The sequence below is a fragment of the Elephantulus edwardii genome, unplaced genomic scaffold (assembly GCF_000299155.1).
Source record: "Elephantulus edwardii isolate Elephantulus edwardi_28Jun2011 unplaced genomic scaffold, EleEdw1.0 scaffold00252, whole genome shotgun sequence".
In the NCBI taxonomy this organism is placed as follows: domain Eukaryota; kingdom Metazoa; phylum Chordata; class Mammalia; order Macroscelidea; family Macroscelididae; genus Elephantulus; species Elephantulus edwardii.
The window spans coordinates 831,502-853,916 of NW_006400002.1; the positions used below are offsets into that span (position 1 = coordinate 831,502).

At 40.3% G+C, this 22,415-nt stretch overlaps 1 protein-coding gene across 1 annotated transcript in view; it reads right to left on the minus strand.

The window, feature by feature from the left end:
- The window catches only part of LOC102877356 (leukocyte surface antigen CD53-like), a 33,153-nt gene extending 12,856 nt beyond the window's left edge, over nucleotides 1-20,297 (minus strand). The window contains exon 1 of the mRNA XM_006899295.1: nucleotides 20,150-20,297. The gene's annotated coding sequence lies outside the window, so the exon portion shown is untranslated. The remainder of the gene's footprint in view (nucleotides 1-20,149) is intronic.
- Nucleotides 20,298-22,415: the final 2,118 nt, after the last annotated feature.

Genomic DNA, 22,415 nt, shown 5'->3' on the forward strand with positions numbered 1-22,415 from the left:
TGGCCTGTGCCGTCCTCATCTTCCCTGACATACCCGAGACAACTGCTGCAGTCACTGTATCAGTCTATTTCATTGAGAGTCTCTCTTTCATAACCTTCCATTTTTCCCAGCATGCTGTTTTTTTCCAAGTAATAGCTTTTCTTAGCAACATGCCCAAATGTGAGTTAAACCTTTGCCATCCTTGCCTCTAAGGAACACTCTGGCTGTATCTTCTCTGAGACATTCCTGACGAATGGAACCAGGGCTTACAAGATAGGATAATGGAGAGGAGAGAGATAAGCAAAATACAAACCCCCAACAACTTCAGAGGGTGCTATATTAGTTTCCTCTTGCTGCTGCAACAAATATGCACAAATTTAATCACCTGAAAAAATATGAATTAATTGTTACAGCTTTGTAGTTCAGGGCTCTAACATAAAGATATTGGTAGAGATATACTCATTCAAAGGAGTTTAAAAGAAAACAAATTTTCTTGCTTCTGGAAGGAAACTGCATCCCTTCAACTCTTCTCTGAATCACTCTAATCCCATGCTTTTGCTGTCACTTCTTTTACTTCACAAACTCTTGTTTTATCTCTTTATTATAAGTGTTCATATGACTAAATATCTCAAGATATTCATTTAAGTATATCTGCAAAACCATTTTGACGTGGTGTTGTTGTTGTTGTTGTTAGGTGTCAAGTCAGCTGTGACTCATAGCAACCCTATTAACAATGGATCCGAACTTAACCCTATCCTGTGCCATCCTCATCATCTTTGATATAAGTAAGCCCAATGGTACAATCACTATGTCAATCCATTGTGTTGAGGGTCTTCCTCTCTTTTGGTGACCCTCCACCTTTCCAAATATGATGTCTTATTCTGAAGGACTAGCTCCTCCTGGCAATATACCCTAAGCATGTGAGATGATATTTCACCATCTTGGTCTCTAAGGAGTACTCGGGTTGTACTTTCTCTCTGACATGTTTGTTATTTTGATGGTCCAGGCGATATTCAGTATTCTCCTCAAACACCACAACTCAGAGGCATATATTTTTCTTCTGTCATCCTTATTCATTGCCCAATTTTCAGTTCTATACCAAGCAATTGAAAAGTCTGTGGTCTGAATAAGGCATCTTAGCTTTCAAACTGACATCATTGCATTTTAGTACTTTAGAGAAGTCCCTGACAGCAGATTTTCTCAATGCAACATGTCTTTTGACTTCTTCACTCCTGGTACCAAGGATGTTGATTGTGGACAAATCTCTGAAATATATCTGACCAAGACAACTAGAGTTCACAGGATAGAGTTCATAGGAGAGGAAAAAGATACGCAAAACACAAGTCACAAACCATTGAAATTATCGACAACTTCAATCTTTTCTTCATTCATGATGTTGACTTTTGGTCTAGCAGTGAGGACTTAGGTTTTCTTGAGGTTGAGAAATGATCCATACTAAAGGCTATATAGTCTTAGATCTTCTGCAGGTGACTGATGATTCTTTCTCCAATCTTGATGCCACATGCTTCTTCATATCATCTAAAATCTCAAATGATTTGCTTAGCATATAGAATGAATGGGTATGGATGAAGGCTACAACCCTGATGCACACATTTCCTGATTTTAAACAATGCAGTGTTTCCTTGCTCTGTCTGACAACTGCCTGTTGGTCTATGGTAGAGGGTTTGTGTGAGCACAGTTAAGTGTTCTGGGATTCCATTCTTCTCAATGTTAGCCATAATTTGTTATCATTAATAAAAGTCATATTCTTTTGCATTGTCAAATACAAATGGATATATTTCTGGTGTTATCTGCTTTCATCCAAAGGTGCATTTGACATCAGCAATAATATACCTAATAGCAGGGTTTCTTAAAAAATCCAGCTTGAATTTACAGCAGTTCTCTGTTGATGTACTGTTCTATTCATTTAAAAATAATCTTCAGCTAGATCTTACTTGTGTTTGATAGTAATGATATTGTTAAATAATTTCCACATTCTGTTGAAGCACCTATTTTTGAAATGAGAACACATATGGATCTCTTCTAGTCAGCTGGCCAAAGAGCTGTCTTCCAAATACCTTGGCACAGACTAGTGAGCACATCTAAGTTTGCATGTGTTGGTATCTATTGGTATCCCATTATTCTCGGGTCTTATTTTTGCCAGTACATTCAGTGTAGCTTGGACTTCTTTCTTCATTACCCTTGATTCTTGACCAAATGCTACTTCCTGAAATAGTTCCATGTCAGCCAATTTTTTTTACTTTATATATTCCTTCTATATTTTTTTATGCTCCCTATTTCATTCAATATTTTGCCTGAAGTATCCCTTCAGTGTTTCAACTAGAGGCTTGAATTTGTTCTTCAGTTCTGTTTCCTTGAGAAATGTTAATACATATCAGTTCCAGAGAAGATAGCATGAACATTTTGGAGAAGTCATTATTCACCTTACCTCAGTGCCAATCAATCATTCAGTTCAATACTGATCAAGACATGCATATGAAAAACTCTCCAAGCCTGGGTATTACATGACTGGTGCCTGCTACTCATACAGAGATGAGAATAATGCCTGTTGCCACTGGATGTTTTGGGAAGTCTTAAAATTCAATAGTAGATTCAGTATAGACAAAAGTTTTTCCTTAGTGTTGTATCATTGTTAGGTGCAGTTGACTCAAATGTGACTCATAGTGACCCTATTAACAACAAACCTGAACCCTGCCCTATCCTGTGCCATCCTCATTATCTCTGACACTCTAGAGCCCATTGCTGTAGCCACTGTGTCAGTCACTGGGGGGAGAGGAGGTGTCTTCCTCTCCTTTGTTGACCCTCCATCTTTCCAAATATGACGTCCCTTTGCAAAGAATAGTCTTGCCTACAAAGCATGAGTTGAAGCTTCAACACCTGTGCCTCCAAGGAACACTCTGGCTGCATATTCTTCAAGATCTATCTGTTTGTTCTTGTGACAATCCTTGAGACAGTATCTTCTCAGGAGTGAGGAATAAATCGCAGTCACTGAATACTGCTTCAGTTCCTACAACAAATTTTAAACTCAAGAAAAAAAAAGTCAAAGAAACTTAAGTATATGTCAGAAAATCTCAAGATTCATAGGCATTAAAAAAAAAACCACCAGCACTCAGCAACAACAACAACAAAAAAAATCACTGTTTTATGAAAGAATTCTACTTTTCAAAGAGAAGAATGAACTGGGGGGAGGAGTGGGCAGGGAGAAGAGTGCAACAGTGAATGAATGGAAATCCAAAGTCTGTAAATTTTCATTAAAATTAATAATAATAATTATTTTTAAAAAATCACTGTTTTGTTTTACTCAAAATGCCAGGCACATAAGAAGCAGATAAGTATAATTCATAATAAGAAGATAAATGAATCAGTTTAAATTCACCAGCAGGTAAGGATATTAATCAGATAGTATATGTTCTAACAATTAAGCAGAGATAGAAAATAGTAAAAATACTGCAATTCAACTTCTAACAATAAAAAAAAAATAGTGTGTGAGATTGTGGGGCCATGGATTCATTGTTCGAAACAGTTTTCCTAGTCATCAGCTGTGACTGTCACTACATGAGTGGGTGAGAACCTGAAATTAGGTATGTATAAAGAAGTCATTATGGGATTGGTCTTGAGCAATGGACTCAAGTCCATCTGAGTGTTTCAGAGATGGTGAGGATGGCACAGGATAGGACCGCCGGTTCATAGGGTCATGACAAGTCATACTTAAGAAGGGAATCTCACTACCAGCAAGGAAGTAGAAGGAGGGAGTGTGGCAAGTATTCTTTGGGGCCAGAGACTGCTGCTCCAGTCAAACTGAGGTCTACACAGGAGCAGCAGCAGCCTCAGTGGAGAAAGAGAGAGTGGTCATGTGACAATACTGACTTAAGGTTGCTGTTCCACAGAGACCGAGTCAGGGGCCTTTGGACGACTAGGGGAGATGCTGTAATTACAGACTTTTAACACTGATCTAAACCAAGAGGCTGAAGGTTGAAGGGCCTGAAAGCATGTTTGAAAAGCTATTCTGACTGAGGAACTGTATACTACTGCCAAACTGAATTGCAATCTGCTCACTTTCCTAATAAACACCACAACTGTGAGTATGTTTCTGTGACATCTCTGTGACCATTGCAGTGGATTTTTTACCCAATGGTGGAGCAGTGCAATGGTGCTGGAATTAGCAGAAGCAGGGAAAGGAGCATGAAGGCCATCTTCAACCTTATGGAAATTGGTTCTGTCTTGTAGAAGATGCTGATGGGGAAGGTAATAGAAGACAGAGGTGGCCATCCTCATGCCACCTACACTATTCTATAGAGATGAAAAACACACTGGATTGTATTAATGGTCGAAGGCTGTTGTTGTTTATCAGTGAGTTGGAACTAACCCAGAGCTGATCCTCCAACAGGTTTTCTACAGCAGTAAATCACAAGGGAGGAGACTGTCAATCTTTCTCCAATAGAGAAATTGGTGGATTCAAACTACACACCTTTAGGTTGACAATATAATTCCTTTCCACTAAGCCACAAGTGACACTACTTTAAAAAAAAATACTGAAACTGAATACAAGAAGAGAGTTGCTGTTATGTCCTGTTGACTCAGAACCCACTCATAGCTGACCCTCCAAAGGTTTTCAGAGACTGTAAATCACACAGGAGAAGAGAGTTCTCTCTACTGGAGAGGTTGGAGGATTAGAACCACCAGAAAGGTATCACATTTGGGTTGGCAGTATAACACCCTACCCACTAGGCCACTAGAGCTCCCTACCTGATTATCTACAGAGCACTAACTAAAAAAGAGCCAACAGAACTGGGAACTTCCCCATTGATTATTCCCTCCCTTTATGAACAAGAAGACTTTTCCCTCCTTTCTTGACTTTCCATCTACTTGGAATCACACCGAATGGAGGGAGGAAATGTTGCCATTTGGTTGTCATTACTTCATGGACACAGCATGGTGGCCTATATGTTCATAAGCCGAGAGAGAAGTGACATCATTTCTCTTTCTTCAATTCCATGCAGGGTAGCTTTCTTTTCTATCCTGAAGATTCTTATTAATTCTCTAATTGCCCCTATGCCAGTCTAGAGACTAAGGTGAATCTGGTCCAGGCCATGGTCTTTGCAATGACTTGCTATGCATCAGAGAGCTGGACAAAGACTAAGGATGACAGAAGAATCGATGTGTTGGAATTGTGATGCTGGAGAAGAGTCTTGAACATACTATGGGCTGCCAAGAAAACAAATACGTCTGTCTTGAAGAGAGTGAAACCAAGTTTCTCCTTCAAGGCTAGGGTTCTGAAGCTCCATCTCACATACTTTGGGCATGTGTCCAGGAGAGACCAGACCTTGGTGAAGTGCATCATGTTTGGAAGGGTAAAGGAACAGCACAGGAGAGAACGACCCCAGATGAGAAAGACTGAAACAGTAACGGGTGCAATGCGGGTAGATATGTTGGAGTCAGTGAGACTGGCTCAGGAAAGGCAGGCTGTAGAGCTGTTGTACAACAGGGTTGCTATGAGTTACTTGACAGCACAAAACAATAACAACAACAATTGCCCCTGGCTAGTTATGTTGTGGTTGTTAGGTGCCATCAAACTGAGTATGACTCATAGCAACCTTATAAAAAAATAAACTTGAACTTCGTCCTATCCTCATCTTCTCTGACTCTCTTGAGCCTATTGCTGCAGCCACTGTGTCAGTCTATCTCATTGCAGGTCTTCCTCTCTTCTTTTGCTGAGCCATCCTTTCCAAGCTCAATGTTGCTTTCCAAGGAATAGCCTCTCCTAGCAACATGACCAAAGTACAAGAGGTGAAGCATCAGCTAGTTACTAGTTACAGTCTTTCATTTTACAAACTCCTATAGTTCAGTTGAATTGACAACTCACTTTCAGACAAAGTCTTTGACCTTCAACTCTGTGATTTATGACAGTGAAGAAACTCCCTGACGTCAGCTTTCAGGAAACCACTCCAACCAAACTGCAGTTCACTGAGGCCACTCCCTGATGGAGAAGTTCAGCTTCTAGCTTCCTTCAAGCAAAAAGCTAATAACCTGGTCTCATGGCTCTATAGTTCTATCCCCACTCTTTTCTTTGACATATATTTATTGTATCATATAATTCAGGCTTGAATTTAATTAAGCCTAGAAGTGAGAATTTTTGAATTATGATAATAGTGAGGAACACTGAATATACTATGGTCTGACAAAATGAACTGATCTGTCTTGGAATAAATGTTCCTTAGCAACAAGGATGATGAAACTAAGTCTCTCCTATTTTGGGTATTTTATCAGATGTTAGCACCTAGAAAAAGTCATCATGCTTAGAAAAATAGAGGATAAATGAAAAAGGAGGAAGATCCTCTACAAAAATGGAGTGAAATAGTGAACACAACAGTGGACTTGAGCACAGCAGATTATGAGGATCGCAGGGGATTGACAGGCATTCATTCTGTTGTACAGAGAGTCACTATGAGTCAAAGCCAAATCCATCGTTCCTAATTAGAAGTGAGTGCAATATGTTTCAATGGTAGAATTTCTGCTTTCCATGTATAACAACAGGGTTTGTGTCGCCCGTGTACCCACCACATATCTGTCAGTGACAGCTTGCCTATTGCTATGATGCTGAATAAGTGCCAGCAGAGTTTCCAGATTAAGATGGACTAGGAAGAAAGGCCTGGCCATCTTCCAAAAGATTAGCCAATGCAAAGCTTATGAATCACAATGTCTGCAACCAATCACAGTGCAGGAACAGACAGTGTTTATTCTGTTGTACATAAGGTCCTCATGCAGCAGGAGACAACAATAATGGAAGTAGATCCAGTCACTTAGAAGCATAAAAAAAAATAAATTATCAGTTCTTGATCTTTATCGTTTCTTAGTACTTAATTTGGAACAATAATAAGCAGCCTTGGCATAACCCAAAACATTATGGTCATGAGATGTTAGTAACTGCCCCTCAAATGAAAATAAATACAAACTGTAACAATAGATGGTGCAGGAATTCCATGGTCAAACTATTTTGGAAATAAATAGGATTCATTTTTTTAAAGCTCTAAACTCTTTCTGTTGTTTGTTTTTAAAATTAATGACTTTTGAGAAACAATGTACATGATTGGTCTCTAGGAGAAACTGTTTATGGAGTTGTAATCAAATCCAAGTAAGCTGGTGTCAATCTGAGGCAACTGTTTTTTGGTCACCTAACAACACATAATATTCTTACGTAGAAATTTATTTATTAACAACTCAAAGAACACAGTTTTGTTCTGTAAAACACAATTTGATAAGGACTAATTTTGAGATTAGAATGAGCTGGTTGAGAATTCTGGCAGAGCTACTTGTTATGTGTGATCAAGTCAACTACAACTCATGGCAATCCTATGAACAATCGTTCTAAACTTCACCCTAACCCGAGCCAACCCTACCATCTCTGACACACTGACCCTATTGCTACATTGTGTCAACCCATTTCCTCAAAGGTGTTGGGTAACACTCTCAAAAAGTCATCATCTTTAAAATGGGGATATTAATATGGGTTGCTCTGTATATAAGCAAGTGATACCATATTTCTACGTCAGGGCCCAAGTGTTGGTTTAGTGAATACTGATGGAAAGACCAAGTTCAGCATTTTCAGTCTATTCCTAAAAAGGCATAGAAAATTTCTAATTTTGTCAAGAAACACACTAAGAACTTAAAGATCTTTAATAATAGTTTATTTGCTTGTTTTGTTATTTGAAGAATACTTCTGGCGAGCTCTGGTGGCCTAGTGGCAAGAAGCTGCACTGCAGTCCCAGAGATGAGATGCAATACCAGATGCTCTGCTGGAGGAGGGACATCACTTCCTGTACCAGCCAGATCCAATTTGACAGTACACACACACAAAAAATAACATCTTTTTAAAAAAAGAATACTTCTTTAAAAGGTTTTGTGAAAAAAAAAAAAGTTTTGTAAGATAATTGTAAAAAATGTGTAAACCTGAAACTATTTCCCAGAGATAATTCCCATTACCATAAAAAACCATGATATTGTGCAAAGCAATTACTGACCTGTCAATCTTCTCTAGTTCAACTCAATAGCAATCAGTTTGCTTTGTTTAGGTATCCTTTTCTACAAGACTTGCACTTGACTACTTCATTGACATACAAAGGCATTTGACTGTGTGGATCACAACAACCTGTGGATAACTTTGAGAAGAATGGGACCCACAGAACACTTAATTGTGCTCATGCAAAACCTGAACTTAGACCAGGAAGCAGTATTCAAAACAGAGCAAGGAAACACTGTTGTTGTTGTTGTTATTATGTGCCATCGAGTCGTTTGGGACTCATAGCGACCCTATGTACAACAGCCCTAAACCCTGCTCTATCCTATGCCAATCGCACTGCCTCTGACACACCCATCCTGATTTCCCCAGTCCTGAATCAATCCATCTCATAGAGGGTCCTCCCCTCTTGAACCGTCCCTCTACCCTTCCAAGCATGATGCCCCTCTCCAAGGACCTGTCCCTCCTTGCAACATTCCCAAATGTATGTCAGACAAAGCCCCAGAATCCTTGCCTCCAAGGAGTAGCTTGGTTTAACCCTCTCCAGGGTGAATCTGTTTGTTTTCCTGGCAGTCCATGGTACATTCAATACTCTTCTCCAGGACCACAGCTCAAAGACATCAATTCTCCTTCTGTCCTCCCTAGTCATTGTCCAACTCTCTGATGCATAACAAGTGATTGCAAAGACCATGGCCTGTATCAGGCACACCTTAGTCTCCAGAGAGACACCGTTGCTCTTGACCACTTTAGACATGTCCCTAACAGCAGACTTTCCCATCGCGATACGCTTTTTGATTTCCTGACTGCTGGTGCCAAGAGTGTTGATCGTGGAGCCGAGCAAACCGAAGCTGTGAACAATCTCAATCTCTTCGCCATCCATCCTGATGCTACCAGTTGGTCCAGTGGTGAGAATCTTTGTCTTCTTGACATTGAGCCTCAGTCCATACTGAAGGCTGCAGTCCTTGACCCTCCACAGCAAGTGCATGAGGTCCTCCTCAGTTTCAGCAAGCAGGGTTGTGTCATCTGCATAACGCAGATTGTTAATAGATCTTCCACCAATCCTGATGCTACAATTCTCCTCATAGAGCCCAGCCTCTCGGATAATTTGCTCTGCATACAGGTTGAAAAAGTATGGAGACAGGACACATCCCTGGCGTACACCCTTTCCAATTTTGAATCATGCAGTGTTACCCTGCTCTGTTCTGATGACTGCCTCCTGGTCCAAGTATAAGGAAACACTACATAGTTCAAAATCAGGAAAGGAGTTTGTCAGGGATGTGTTCTGTGTTCATACCTTTTCAATCTGTATGCAGAAGAGATCATTTGAGAGGCTGGATAGATTTATGAGGAGTAGTGTGGCATCAGGATTGGAGGAAGATTCATCAACCCGCATTATACAGATGGCACAACCTGGTTTGCTAAAACTGAGGAAACCTGAGACATTTGCTGCAAAGTGTCAAAAACTATAGCCTTCAATATGGATTGAGGCTCAACATCAGAAAACAAAGATTCTCACCCGTGGGCCAACTGGCAGCACAAAGACAGGTGGATAAGAGATTGAGATTGTTAACAGTTTCAGCTTGTTTGGTTCCACAATCAGCACTCTTGGCCCCAGCAGTTCGGAAATCAAAAGACAGATTGTCTTGGAAAAGTCTGCTGTCAGGGAATTCTCCAGAGTGCTGAAGAGTAATGATGGCAGTCTAGAGACTAGTGTATCCAATCCAGGCCATGACCTTTGCAATTACTTGCTATGCATCAGAGAGCTGGACAGAATTGATGCCTTTGACATGTGTTGCTGAAGAAGACTACTGAATATACCAAGGACTGCCCAGAGAACAAATAGGTCTATCCTGGAGAGGTTGAAACCAAGTTGCTCCGTGGAGGCATGGATTTTGAAGCTCTGTCTCACAAGAGGGACCAGTCCTTGAAGAAAGTCATCATACTTGGAAGGGTGGAGGGACAGCACACAAGAAGACCCAATATGAGACGATTGACACGGTGACAGGGGTTATGGTCATAGGTGTGTTAGAGACAGTGAGACTATCTCAGAATAGGGCAGGGTTCAGAGCTATTTTCATATGATTGCTATGAGTTACTATGAGTCATAGGATCACTATGTGGTGAGTTGACAACACTTAACAACAACCACAACTGCATTGGGCAAGTCTCTCATGATGCTCAGTACAGGAGTGTCATAGTATCTGTCTTGAAAGGTGATCTGATGCCCCAGGGTGCATCCTAACTCCTGCAGCCACTGCTGCGTCTGTCCCAGGAACAAACTTGCACTCCACCTCTACCAAGCTTCGGGAAATGCTACCTCAGAACCCGACAGTGACCTCATAGCACCAATGGGTGGGGGAAGTGAGCATTCCACACCCTCGTGGAATGTCAGGGGCAGTCCCTGGCCCCCCACTTGGTCTCGGCTCTGTGCTGATGGCTGGTCACAGCTCCAGCAGCCATGATAGGCCCTCTGTGGCAATGCAGGAGGGCAAGCTGGGGTCCCACAGGCCTGTTAGATTATGGAAAGGCGAGATTTCTGGAATGAGCTGAGGAATGAGGCCATCACCTCTGCTTGCAACCCCAAGTCCTGACCCCTCTCGCCTCCTGAGGGGTCGGTGCAGGTCGCAGGTCTTCAGGTATTTATTTTTTTTTTTGTTTAGTCCTAGACAGATCCTATTGGCTGACATGGAAATATTTAAGGAAGTAACATATGATCAAGAGCCAATTGTAATGAAGAAATAACTTCAAACTGTGCTAAAGGCAAAAAAGAAGGCCCCAGAAACCTATTTTAAAAAAAAAGACAGATTGTAGTCCTGGACATATTTACCAGTTTATGCCAAGAAATTTGTGGGACAGTTGCCTGGGTGACTGATTGGAAAAAAATTCGTATTTATTCCCTTTACCAAGAAAAGCGATTAAACAGAATATGAAAATTATTCAACAATATCACATGCATTTAAAATACTGCTGAAGATTAAAAAAAAATGGCTAGACCAGTACATTGAGAACTGCCAGAATTTCTAGCTGCATTTAGAAAAGGCTGTGGCACCAGGGATATCATTGTTGTTGTCAGATGGATCCTGGCTAAATGCAAAGAATACCAGAAGAATGTCTATTTGTACTTATTAACTTTACAAAGCATTTAACTGTGTGGGCCATAACAGATTATGGCGAACATTGAGAAGAATGGGAATCCCAGAATGGTTAATTGTGCTCATGTGAAATCTAAACCTAGACCAAGAAGCTGCTGTATGAACAGAGCAGGAGAAAGTGGTTTCAAGTTAAGAAAGGTGTGCATCAGGTTGGTATCCTTTCCCCCTATCTACTCAATCTGTATGCTGAGCAAGTTATTCAGTAAGCTGGGCTCGTGAAGAGGAATGTGACAACAGGATTGGAAGATGACTCATCAATAGCCTCTGCTATACAGATGGCATAACCTTGCTTGCCGAAAATTAAAGAACTAGAAGTGCTTGCTGTAGAAGAACAAATACTGAAGCCTCTAATATGGATTGAATCTCACTGTCAAGAAAACAAACATTCTCATCACTGGACCAGTAGGTAACATTATGAGAGATGGAGAAAAGATTGAAACTGTCAATGACTTCATCCTACTTGGGTCCACAATAAATACACTTGGTACTGCCAGTAAGGAGATCAGGAAATGTATTGTGCTGGGAAAGTCTCCAGTCAGGGACATCTCCAAACTACTGAGGAGCAATGATGCTTTTTGGGGGCTAAGATGTGTCTGACTCAAGCCATGGCCTTTTTGATCATTTGCTATGCTGCTGAGAGCTGTAAAATGAATAAGGATTGCACAAGAATAGATGCCTTTGAACAGTGATAAAGGAGAAGAGGAATATCCCTTTTGGACTGCCAAAAGAACAAACAGATATATCTTGGAGAAGGTGCAGACATAGTGTTCCTTGGAAGCAAAGATGATGAAGCTTTGTCTCATGTACTTTGGGTATGTTGCTAGGAGAAACCATTCCTTGGAGAGAGACATCATGCTTGGGAAGGTGGAGGGATGGTAAAGGTGAGGAAGACCCTCAACCAGGTTGAGTGACAGAGTGACTGTAGCAATGGACTCAAGTGTGTTAGAGATTGTGAAGATGGCACAAGACAGGACAGGATTTAGATCTGTTGTTCATAGGGTCATACTTGACTCAATGGCACCTAACAACAACAACAACAACAAACACAGAGCATATAGAAGTCTTAATTCCTAAAAGAAGAATGTTTGAGCCTCAAATAGAATATTACCCCTAAACAGTACCTCTCCAAAGTGTTAAAGAGCAAGGTGTCAGTGTAAAGCTAAGTTGCACCCAATCCAAATCATGGTTTTTTTCAATTACTTGTTACGCATCTGAAAGTTGGACATTGAATGAGGATGACAGAGAAGAAAGAATCAATGCCTTTGAGTTGTGGTATTAGACAAAAGTACTGACTATCTTGTGGACTGCCAAAGAACAATCAAGTCTGTCATCAGGGAAACTCAGCTAGGGTGTTCCCTAGATGGTGAAACTCTGTCCTCATACTTTGGACATATTGTCAGGATGGGCCAATTCTTGGAAAAGAACATCATGCTGGGAAAGTGAAGGATAAGAGAAAGACCTACAATATGATACAATGACATTGTTGTTGTTGTTATGTGCTGTCAAGTTGCCTGTTACTCACAGCGACCCTATGTACAATAGCCAGCCCTAAACCCTGCCCTAAATCCTATGCCAATCCCATTGTCTCTGACACACTTACTCCTATTACCCCAGTCACTGAATCAATCCATCTCATTGATGGTCCTTCTCTCCTATGCTGTCCCTTCACCCTCCCAAGCATGACATCCTTCTCCAAGGATTGGCCCCATCTTGCATCATGTCCAAAATATGTCAGACAAAGCTTCAGAATCCTTTCCTTCAAGGAGCAGCCTGGCTTCACCCTCTCAAGAACAAACCTGTTCATTCTCTTAGCAGTCCATAGTATACTCTTCTCCACTACCACGGCTCAAAGGTATCAATTCTTCTTCTATCATTCCTAGTCATTCTCCAGCTCTCTGATGCAGAGCAAGTGACTGCAAAGACCATTGCATGTATCAGGCTCACCTTAGTCTCCAGACTGATATCATTGCTCTTCAGTACTTTAGAGAGGTCTCTAACCGCAAACTTTCCCATCACAATGCATCTTTTAATTTCCTAGCTGCTGGTGCCAAGAGGGTTGATTGTGGAGCTAAGCAAACTAAAGCTGTAAACAATCTCAATCTCTTCACCATCCATCATAATGCTGCCAATCAGCCCAGGGGTGAGAATCTTTGTCTTCTTGATATTGAGCCTCAGTCATACTGAAGGCTGCAGTCCCTGACCTTCTGCAGCGAGCACTTCAGGTCCTCCTCAGTTTCAGCAAACAGGGTTGTGTCATGGGTTTGAGAATTTTAGAGATCATGAAGAAGACACAGGTTAGAGCAAGTTTCAGATCTGTTGTTGTTCAAGAGTCTTATGAGTCATAGGTGACATCCAACAATAACAACAACAAATAGAAATGTATCCTCATGACACCTTTTACTATTTTTGGCCATAGCTGTGATGTACTAATGTTACTTCTTGGGTAGGAATTCAATGGGAAATGAAAAGAGGACTTGCCTTTATATCCCTATATAGGGATCCACGGCCTTCACTCTGAATGCTAACTTGTGTACTTTTGGCAACACACAGCTTTCTCTCCCCCAAATCTACTTCCAAATAGTCTTCTCAAATTGTACAACTACTTCCAGTTACAATCTTTCCTCTTCTGCCGCACCAGTCACACCAAGGCCACTTCCACACAGCTACCTGGTTTCTCTCAGTTCTTCCTTCAATGCTCTGTGCCTTTAATGGCAGCTGGGTACTAAGAGCTTCCTATAAGCAGGAACTCAATTCTCTGGATGATCTAAACAGAGTGACTGAGCACTAGCACTCCTTCCCTACAGGTGCTATGGGGCTGACTAATCTAGGATCATAATCAAAACCACTGTAACTAACACAACATTTCCTGGAAGGGAAGTGGAGAAAAAGAATGGCTATAACCTCTCAAAAGCTCTGCCTTTCACTCTAATCTAGGAGAAAATCTAGGCTGAGGGGAAGAAACCAGCTTTTCTACCTTCATTACAGTACATACTCCAATCACTAAGCCTTATAGACATCTAGATCTTAGTCCTATCTAGAACTCACAGTATACTGGTCCTTTTTCCCTTTAGGTGTAGGGGTCACTGGCCCCATGAAAAACAAAATAAAACACTGCCCAATTCTGTTCCATCCTCACAATCTATGGGAAAGAGATTACTATTTCTCAGGATCTCACAATCACGGCTTGTCCTACCCAAATCTCACTTGATTATCCTCATCTCTAACATGCCTGGTGCTCCACGCTACTTGATCATTGCATATATTGTATCCTCTGTCTGGCATGCCATTATTCCCAGTATTTATTTTGTTGTTCTTAGGAGCTATTAAAACAATTCATAGCGACCCTATGAACAGGGAAACCTTGCCCTACCCTGTGCTATCCTCACATCTCTGACAGGCCCATTGTTATGATCACTGAGTCAGTCCATTTTGTTGTGGGTCATCCTCTCTCTCACTGACCATTTACTTTTACCAGTACCATTCATTAGAAAACTCAAACTGTGAAAGGAAGCCCAAGTAGTCACTTCTAGTCCTGGGAAGTCTTTGGCACACTCCAAAATTCCTCTAAATTTCTTGTACATTCTTTTTTTCTCTTCTACAAATATCATATTATTATGTCACAGTTGTGGATTGCTGTGTCTATTTTCTACATTAGAAGAGACCTGAAAAGTCTTGAAGTTGATGGCTTAATAGTTTTCCCTCCAGCATCTAACATGACATATAACAACTTGTATGGCTTTGGGTGGGAAACATGCCTCTGCTGTTTGGAGCCCAAGATCCTCTGAGACATTAGAAGTCAAATGAGGTCTTATGAAAATAGAGACCAGCACACTTTGACCATTTTATTTATACCTCTTGCCAATAAACAAAAATGGGGTCCTTAGGTGGTGGTGGTAAAATAGCATGGCATCTCTCAAGATTGCAACTTGAGGCTTGAATTTGTTTTTCAATTCTCATAGGTTGAGAAATGCCAAACAAGTTCCTCCCTTTTTATTTTCCAGTTCCAGTTCTTTGCACATTCCATGATAATACTTTGCTTTGTCTTCTCAAGGTGCCCTTTAAAACTTTCTGTTCAGCTTTAACTTCAGCATCTCTTCCCTGTGTTTTGGCTTCTCAACATTCTAGCACAATTTTCAGGGTCTCTTCTGACAACTATTTTGGTTTTTTCTTTCTTTGTGTTTGTAACAATCTTTTGCTCTCTTTATGCATGTTATCCTTGATGTCATCCCACAATGTTTCTGATCGTTGATCATTGGTGCTGAATGACACAAACTTACTGTTAAGATAATTTTTAAATTCAGGTGTAACAGAATCAAGGTCATATTTTGGTTCTTAGGGGCTTGTTTTAATTTTCTTTTGACTCAATCTGAACTTGCACATGAATTTGCACTCTTAGAACAATGATAGTCTGTTCCACACTCACCACTTGGCCATGTTTTAACTGCTGATACTGAGCTTCTAGGATTCCTTCCACAGATGTAGCCAATCTGATTTCTATGCAGTCCATCAGGTGAGTTTCATGAGTAAAGACACTATATTTATTTTTTAAAAAGGTATTTACAATTAATAAGTCAATGAACATAGAGAATTCAATCATTCAATTTCTGGCCTCTTTTCTGTCACGAAATCTGTGCTTCCCTTCTTCATTATTTCCATATTTTGCATCCTAGTCACCAATTATCATTAATATATCTTGATTTCATGTTTGGTCAATTTTGGACTTCAAAATTTGTAAAAAGTTTCAATTTCTTTCTCTTTGGCGTTAGCTGTCGGTGTGTATATCAGAATAATAGTTATATTAACAGGTCTTCCTTCTAAGTGTATGGATAATATCCTATCACTCACAACGTTGTACTTCAGTATAGAACTTGAAATTGTCTTTCTAACTAAATGAATGTGACACTTTTCTTCTGTTTTTCTCTTCTGGCATAGTATATCATATGGCATGATCTGATTCAAAGTGACCAAAGCCAGTCCATCTCATCTCACTATACCTAGAATATTATTGTTCGTTTGTTTAATTTCATTTTTGTCAACTTCTAGTTTCTCTATGTTCATATTCAATATTAAGCTGAATAAATCATCTGAGAAGCTTAAGTATAGGAAGAAGAATGTGGCACCAGCATCAGAGGAAACAAACTGTGTTATGTTGAGGACACAACATTGCGTGTGAAAGTGAGAAGAACTTGAAATGCTCGCTGGAGAAGATCAAAGAATATAGCCTTAAATATGGATTATATCTCAACATCAAGTAAGCAAAAATTCTTACTCTGGACCAATAAGCAACATCATGATAAGTGGAGAAAAGATTAAAATGGTCAACAACTTCATCTTACTCAAAGCCACAATATACACACTTGATACCAGCAAACAGGAGTTCAAGAGATGTATTGCATTGGAAATGTCTGCAATCAGGGACCTCTACAAATTACTGAGGAGTGATAATGTTAGTTTGAGGACTAACATGCACCTGATGCAGGCCATGGTCTTTTCAGTCACTTGCTATGCAGCTGAAATATGGACTAAGAAAAAGTTTGACAGAAAAAGAATTGCCACCTTTGAGATGTGGTGTTGGAGAAAAGTACTGAATAGTCCATGGACTGCCCAAACAAAGAGATGTCTTGGAGAAAGTGCACCCAGAGTGCTCTTTGTAGTCAAAGATTAGAAAACTTTGTCTCACATGCTTTGAGAGATGAAGGCCTTCAACACGGTGTATTGGCACAGTCACTGCTGCAATGAGTTCAAGTGTGTCAGAGATTGTGAGGACAGCACAGGTTAGGATAAGTGTCAGATCTCTTGTTCATAGGGTCACTATGAGTCACCAAACAACAACAATAAGGAGGTGGTTACAGATAGCTGGCGAAGGATGAGATTTGAATCATTGCTTGTGAGTATGAGAGTGGCCAATCAACCAATCATTTCATGTTAAAGTTAGATACTCTCCACTGGCCCACACACAGGAAGTATCACAGGAAATTATGTTTCAGCCCAACCCCTGCTCTAATTCAACCACAATTTCAAAACTACATATTCTGCTCAAAACTGAGGAAAAACATTTGTTTAGCCAGCAGCTAAAATTACTAGGCTGCCTTCCAGAGCACTTGTACACATAATTGACCTTTTATCCAAGTTCCTTAAGGGAAAAGCAATTTGTTGAATCCTACCAACTTGCTACTCCTTCAACATTATCAGTATATTCCAAAGATACTTACTCAATCACTCATTGCTGTACAATGGAAACCAACTCATATCTGAAACATCATCATGTTTCTGTAAATTGCACAGGAGATTTCCCATCCATCTCCTAGGGAGCTGTTGTGGATTCAGATTACCAGAGGCTCAGCCTACTAGCTGTAGACTACACAGCTCATTACAAAAATAATTCATTGAACATTCTGGTCTTTATTTTTAAAATCAAAGAGCTCAATAGCCTTGAGGAGCTGAGCCTTTCTTTCCTTTATAAATACAGAGACCTCTGTTCATTCCTGTCCTCTTGGGGGATGGTGGTGGTGTGAAGGGCAGACGTGGTCCTAGTAGATGTTAATTAAATGAGAATCTTACTGATTTTAGAAGAAGAAAACTCTGATAGAGTTTCCAATAGACATGACCCCAGAAAGTACCACAATAAACACAGAAAAAGTGTGGAGCAAAGTTTAAAGCTTAGCTACCATTTTGCAGGGCCTGTGCACACTCAAGAGCATGCGATTCAAATACACCAGCTGCTCCACTGGTGAAGGATGGGCACTCTCCAGCCGTGCAATTTACTGCCTGTTTTCCAGTCAGAAAACTAGCCGGAGAGTCAGCCATGAGTCAGTTCTGAGTTGATGGCAAACAACAACAGCAACACGCATACTCAATAACTAGTTATAACTTATGAAATGAAAATTATGCCAAAATCAGTTTTATTTATTGACTTTCATAAGTTTACTTCATATAATGTTTACTAATATTATTGTTTTATACGCCAGGGGTTTTTATTTGGGATAGTCTTGGAAATAATAATAATAATGTTCTTCCTGCCCTTTAAAACTTGCCAAACAAAGCTTTCCCTACAAGTGTCAAACTTTCACTCTCAACATATATTTATAAAACACATTTTGAGTTATTGGACATGAGCTTGATGTTGTAATTTTAAATGTCCTTCCATTTAGTTGAGGGAGCGCTGGTGGTCTAGTGGCAAGAAGTGGTACTGCAATCCTAAAGGCAAGCAGTTCAAGACCACCAGCTGACCCCAGAAGCTATCATAATAAACATAGATAAAGTGAAGACCAAAGTTTAAAGCTTAGCTACCATTTTGCGCAAAGTTTTAAAGGGCAGGAAGAATTTTATTATTTCCAAGACTACTCCAAATAAACACCCCTGGTGTATAAAATAATATTGATAAACATGATATGAAGTAAACGTATAAAAGTCAATAAATAAAACTGATTTTGGCATAAAACCCAAAGGCATGTGGTTCAAATACACCAGCTGCTCCACAGGAGAAGGATGGTCAATCTCCCCCTGGGTATTTAACCACCTCTGAAAACCTGCTGAAGGGTCAGCTATGGGGCGGTTACAACTTTACAGTATAAGACAACCACCAAAGGAATCGTGTCTCTGAGGAAATGTGATGGGAGTTACTAAATTTGATTTTCAATCATTTTTCAAGTAAACAAAACTCCCATTTGAAAAGTCAAGCTGCCCTTTGAAATGATGCTGACTATTGGTTCTTTCCTTACTTTTTAAAACAAAAGCAATCTTCTGAAGAGTACATAGGAACTTTCTCCAGTTTCATTACAAACAGAAAGCCCAGACCATCACACAAAAAATTCTAATTGTCTGGCAGTTTCAGCACATGAAAGGCCTCAGATAAGGGAAACTAGTTACCTGAAAATCTGCCCAAGTAACTTTTTGAAGGTTATTCTCTTTCTCTCTTAGAACTGACTCATAGCTGACTCTCCAGAGGGTTTCCGAGACTGTCAATCACGTAGGCAGAAACTGCTCATCTTTTTCTCCCTTTCCACCTCTCCCTGATGGCACAAACCTCATGTGGCTCTTGGTTTGCAGCACAACTCCTTATGGACTCCTTGGGAGGTATCTAGGATCTTGCTTAAAAGGAGCATTGGTGGTTCAATAGCTTAGTGCTCAATTTCAAACTGAAAGTCAGGTGTATTTAAACCTATCAGCTTCTCCTAAAGAGAAAGTTGTTATATGCCATTGGCACACACTCATAGGTGGTCCTCCTGCATGGGAAGAGTTGGTCTACCTTTCTCCCACAGAGCAGCTAGTGAATTCGAATCCTGTGCCTTTGTGTTGGCAGAGTAGCTCCATACCACTAGACCACCAGAATTCCAAGGGAGAAAGGACATGGAAATCTGGTCCCCTAGAGATTAGAGCCTTGGAAACCCTCTGGCCCAGTTGTATTCTGTCCTTTAGGGTCAATTAAGTCAGAACTGAATCCTGAGCATACAACAACAAAATAAGGTTGAAGGAAATCTGAGGATTCTTACAGTGCTGGGCTACTAACCAAAAGGGAAGCAGTTTGGACTCACCAATAATAGCTCTGAGGTAGAAATTGGGGGCAGTGTCTTCCCATTAAGATTTACTGCATGAGAAACCTGGTCTTTATGGGGTAGGGAGAGTCACCACAGATGGGAACGGATTCAAGTTTAAAGAGGTATATACAGAGCCCTAATGGTGTGAAGGTTAAGACATTGTGTTGCTAACTTAAGAGTATGGAGTTCAAAACTACTCCCCCACCCAAGTTGTTCTTCAGCAGGAAGATGTGGCAGTCTGATCTTTTGAAGATTATAGTCTCGTAAAACCTGTAGGGCAGGTATCCTCTGACCTATAGGGTCACTATGAATCGGAATCAACTTGATCACAGTGGGTCAAGTTGGGTTATAAAGGGGTATGGAGACTCTCAAGAAGAGAACCCTACCCCAAGTGAAATGAGTCAGGATTTCCTTCACAAACCAGATCAAAATGTCATCAGTCTTACCTTTTTTAGGCACCTGTGTTAAGTCCTTTGAACAGAATTTGGCAGTTATCCTTGAGGTGACTGCAACAAGGCTGCTAACACGGACGTCCGGGGCTTTTGTGAAAAAGGAGAAGTGAAGAAAGGATAAATATGATCACGCTGTGACGACAGGAAGCCCAGATGAGAAGAGGGAGGAAGTGAAGCTGAGTCCGCCCTCTTGAGCCTGACTTAGTCCTGCCCCCAACAGCTTTTTAATACCTCCCTCTCACAACTCACCCAAGTGTCTGAACTGGTTTCTAAGAAGCAAAAAGGAAAGCCAGAAACCCAAAATGATTCAGATACTAATTTGTGGACATGAACATATTGCCTCTGGGTGGTAAAAATGATTAATATCCTTGGCTGCTAACAGAAAGCTTGAAAGTCTGAATCCAGTAAGAGCTGCCTTGGAAGAAAAGTCTCTGAATTTACTTCTGAAGGAAAACCCCCACAGCGTTTGAAATTCTATGGACCAATTCTAATATAACTCACTTGAGATCACCTCAATGGCAACTGCTAGTGGATTGCAAAATCATTTGGGAATGATTTTTTTTTAAATTTTTTAATATTTTGGGGGAGGGTCTGGAAAGAGTTTGTCAAATCAAGGTTGTAACCCAAAATTATCTATGATTGGGTCAAATATAAGCATGTCTGGTCGCACCAACAAATGTTCCTATTTAGATTGACAAGGATTAGATCCAAGAATCAGTGTTGAAAAGAGAAGAGAACTCCAGTATTGAGATCTTAGGGAGGATCTTGTAGAAGCCATTCTGCCTCATCCCCCCATACTCCCTTAGGACAGATCTCTGGTCTCCAGTTTGATTGGATTATCATTTTCCCACTTCCATATTTCAGAAGCTGAACTATCTTTATAAAACAGCTTTGTTTAGGTCAATCCCTTAAGTATGATCTGAGAGGCTTTAGTAGAAGCAATTCTGTTAGTAAGGAGAACACTGAATTTGGAGTAAAAAAAAACCATACCACAAACAAATTAGATTTCAGTTCTAGCTTTATATTAATTAATTATTATTTTTGAGCAACATCTAATGGCAATCATATGAGATAATTAATATTATAATTCTTAGTTTCCTGGTGCTGCTATTAGAGAAATACCAAAAAAATAGGTAACTAATTATAAGGAACAGAAATTTCTTTCCCCATAGTACTAGAGGCTAAAAGTCTGAATTAGGGTCTTACCTCTGTCAATTTATTTCTGTGGACTTCTTTCTTAGCATCTTGTGTCTATTAGAAATCCTTGATCTTCCTTTGCTTTGCTTGTAAATAACTCCTCTTCTGGTTTCTGTTAGAAATCCTTGGTCTTCCTTTTCTTGTAAATAAGGCCTCTCAGGATGTCTATTTACTGCCTGTAAGCCTCTCTGTAATTAGGCTCAGGATCCACCCTACTCTGGTATGGCTCAAAGATAAGAAAGAAAATCCAAAAAGACTTTTTGCAAAGGTGCTGGGGCCAGTGCTTTAATTTTCATTTCAATCCATAAGGAGCTCTGAAGTAAAGATCTCACCTATACCCCACTAAGCAGAGGAAGATTTGGTGATCTTCTCCTGTAAAGAATGTGCTCTGTCAAATGGAATCAATATTGACAGAATTCAATCAGTAAAAGGGAGCTCCGGTGGTTGCGTGATAAGGAATTGCGCTGCCAAAGCCAAGATACCCAGGTCAAAATTGCCAGCTGCTCTGTGGGAGAAAGTTGACCAATTCTCCTCCCATGTGATTTACAGCCTCTGAAAACCCACTGGAGGGCAAAAATTATGGGCTGGTTCCAATTTACTGGTACACAACAACAACAACAATCCATAATAATTTCCATTTACAAATGAGAAAACAGAGGCTCAAAAGGGTTAAATATTCATCTCAAGATTGTATAACTAAGAAGTGGCAGCTTTATTTCTCCAAGGCTGTCCAAAGTCTGTTTGGGACCTGTTGTTGTTGTTGTGTCCCGTAAAGTCAAGTATGACTCCTAACAACCCTATGAACAATAGATCTGAACCCTGTCCTCTCCTGTGCCACCATCATCATCTCTGACATACTTTAGCCCATTGTTGCAGTTATGATGTCAATCTATCTTGTTGAAGGTCATTATCTCTTCCACTGACCCTCCATCTTTCTGAGCATAACGCTCCTTTCCAAGACTCTCTTAACAATATGTCCAAAGTATCTACGATGAAGTTTCACCATCCTTGCCTCCAAAGAGCACTCTGGATGCATGTCCTCCAAGATATATGTTTGTTCTTT